We start from the raw sequence: 3,252 nt of genomic DNA, 5'->3' as shown, positions 1-3,252 counted from the left end.
AAAATTAGAAGAAAGTGGGAATGCGCAATTTGTATCGTATTTGGGGTCTTATATTCCCTGGGTACTATACCTCAATTTATGTAAACTTTTCTTGACATGAGACGGTTTCTCAGACATGTCAGAAGAGCTTGGCTCAATTTGGGGTGTTCTTGTTTTCTTGCCCTAATACTTCCCATGGCAATTCGACCTTTTACTCTTTAATATTGACGTGAAGGATATTGATCATGTTGTTGCCGACAAGAATATGATTACTGTAAAGTATTAGTTAACTCTTATTTCAATGCGGATGTTATAGTTGCAAACGACAAGCATTGAAGGTTTGTTGATGGAGGTGGTGAAGGTCATTATGGATCGGAATATTTATGAGCCTGCCGCACACTACACGAATTGTCTCCGACCCGAATTTCCTAGGAGTCGCATTTTGCATTGAATATGGAAGATCCTATAAATCTTTTTCATATCGCTGTCGATGGCAAAAAATTCCTGGGCGTCATTACGATCTAAAATTTGATGTGCGACTCCTCTCCCCCTCCCCCCCCCCCCGACGAGCCAGAACCCATGCAAAGGACGTATTTCTGCCCCCCCCCCTGACGAGTTTGAAAGACCTTTTCTTGCCCCCCCCCCCTCCTGATGAGGTTGAAGACCTTTATTGCCCCCCCCCCCCAACGAGCTTGAAGGCCTTTTTTTTTTGCTTGTCAATTTGTTTTGCTGTTACGAAATCCTTAATTTGTGATTAAAAACCTTTTTTTCTTCTTTTTTTGTCAATATTTTTGGCGGACGGTTTTGCCCCCCCCCCCTGTGTAAAATCCTAGGTACGCCACTGCCTCCCCTCCCCCTTCCATTAAGGAGGCTTTGTAAAATCCTAGAATTTCGATTTTAATATTCCTATTTTTCGATTTCGATATTCCTTATTATGATCATTGACCCTTTAGATTTTACATGTTTTAATAAATTGAATGGTAATCGAATTGCAGTTGGATCGTGTAGTGTGTGCAGAGTTGGTGGATGACGCCGATATGAGCTCCGTACAGTTGAGAACTTTGGTTGAGAACTTCATGGTTCAAACTTCTCGCGCCTGATTGGCTAATTTGGATCACATGGCTCCTTCGGTGATAATGTTCTTTGGCAAACTAACGAAAGGGCTGCAGTTGGTAAAAGATATCAAACAAATATATCAGGCTTTGAGAAAGTATAGTGGAATTCTATTTAACCGAGGTTGGTGTAGCCCCGAGGGAAATATAGTAGTTTTGCCAATCCAACCGAGAGTTTATTTAAATATCCAGTTTTCTGAAATAGTGACGTCAGAATATTGGTATAGCGAAAATATGACGTTACGCATCATTATAGTTAAAATGTTTTTGGTCACATGATGCTACTTGAACAAATCACAATACAAGATTTAATCGATGTCGGATAGGCATATAACATATTTTATTCATATGTCTGTCTGTTTTGGGATGTGTGAGGTGTGTTGTAAATCATGGAATATTTATTTAAGTGATGTGTATAATCGTGTAATTATAATATTTGTAAATAATCTTTATCATGTCTATTTAATTGTGACGTCAATAATAATGGCTTCAGAGCAAAAAGAATACCCCCATTGCCTGAATCTGTGAAAGTAAAACACTGGAATTAAGATTTGAAACATAAATTATACAGAACGGTGATAAGTTTTCATGAATAGACGAGGAAATGGTATGTTGAGGTATTATGTTGTTAATGATAATATTGTGAACAGCAGTGGCAAACCAATGGTAGGGTAGTTTCAAAAATTCCAAACAGGTATATTCTGACCATTAATAACGGGATGGTTTTGAAATCTGTTTGAGATTTGGTTAAGCTAAAGACTAGTCATCCAAAATCTGAATACATTGTCAACTAATTTAATGGAAATTAAATCATACAGCAAAGGTCACTTCAAAGGTGCAATCTGAGATCTTACATTTCGAGAAAAAAAAATTCAAAATGTTCAAACTTGAGAGGTTACGTTTTTATTTCCAGTTAACAAAAAAGTAATGAATACATCAATCAATTAATCAATGGTAAAAACAGTTTTTTTTTCACTGAAACTATTTCTAAGTGTTGGAATCGGTGAGATTTTCAGATATGATCTCTCTGATACGCAAACACTTAATTGAGGTTGATGTTTAAAGGGTCTTATTCGGAATTTAAAATAGCATCGAGGACGAAGATTTAGTCTTATCAACAGAGAAGTTCAGGTTTGAAAAAGCAGTCATTAGAAAGGGGTTTCTGAAATTCATATCGTATCAAAGTAATTTCATAATAAATCAATGAATTGCACATAATTAAGTCCTATGCTTAGACAGTCTGGTATCACGTGTATGATATTTCTTTCCTTCGACATGAGCTAAGCATACATGATTGGAGTTCAATTATTTAAAAAAAATTTTCCCTGTTCAAGAAAAGCAAACATATTTTACAGATTATGTATACATGACCATGATTTGAATTTCGAACTTTTATTGATTATGGGGTGTGAAAACTATACAGATTTTGATGAAACTTGATTATGATAACGAACAGACATCTATATCTTACGCCTTTTATTTGTGAAAGAAATCAAAGTAATAAAACCAAACTTCTCTCAAAGTTGTTTGTTATATCTGCCATTGGTAATTTGAATGATTTACTAATGTTTAATTATAATTTCATTTATTCTTATTTCTTATATTTTATTGATTTGTTTTGCTGGATTTTCTCTAGCAAGCAAGCAAATATTCCAGGCTGAAATTTGAAACAAAAATCCATAACGCCAGTACCTGGTCATTAAAGGTCAAGTCCACCTCAGAAAACGTTGAGTTATATCAATAAAGAAAAATCAGAAAAGGATAATGCTGACAATTTCATTTAAATCAGATGTGAAATAGGAAAGTTATGACATTTTAAAGTTTTGCTTAGTTTTCACAAAATATTTATATACACGATTTAGTTACATGCAAATGAGAGAATCGATGATGTCCCTGATTCGGACCAACTTGACTGAACCATTTAATGTTAAACAATGGTAATTCCACATGTTCAGGGAGAAATAAACCTTTGTTTCACAGGAAAATGAAAAGAAACTTAGAATATTTCATACAATAAAATAGAAAAGAAATAGTGAGTGAGTGAAGTCATCAGTTCCCTCATTTGCATACTGACCGGAATGTGCGTATATTCTGTTTGCGAAACTAAGCGAAACTGAAAACTGTCATTACTTTCTTATTTTACATCCGATTTTGATAAAAA

This window comes from Lytechinus variegatus, chromosome 16 (assembly GCF_018143015.1).
Source record: "Lytechinus variegatus isolate NC3 chromosome 16, Lvar_3.0, whole genome shotgun sequence".
NCBI lineage: Eukaryota > Metazoa > Echinodermata > Echinoidea > Temnopleuroida > Toxopneustidae > Lytechinus > Lytechinus variegatus.
Note: the sequence above shows the minus strand (reverse complement) of the source record.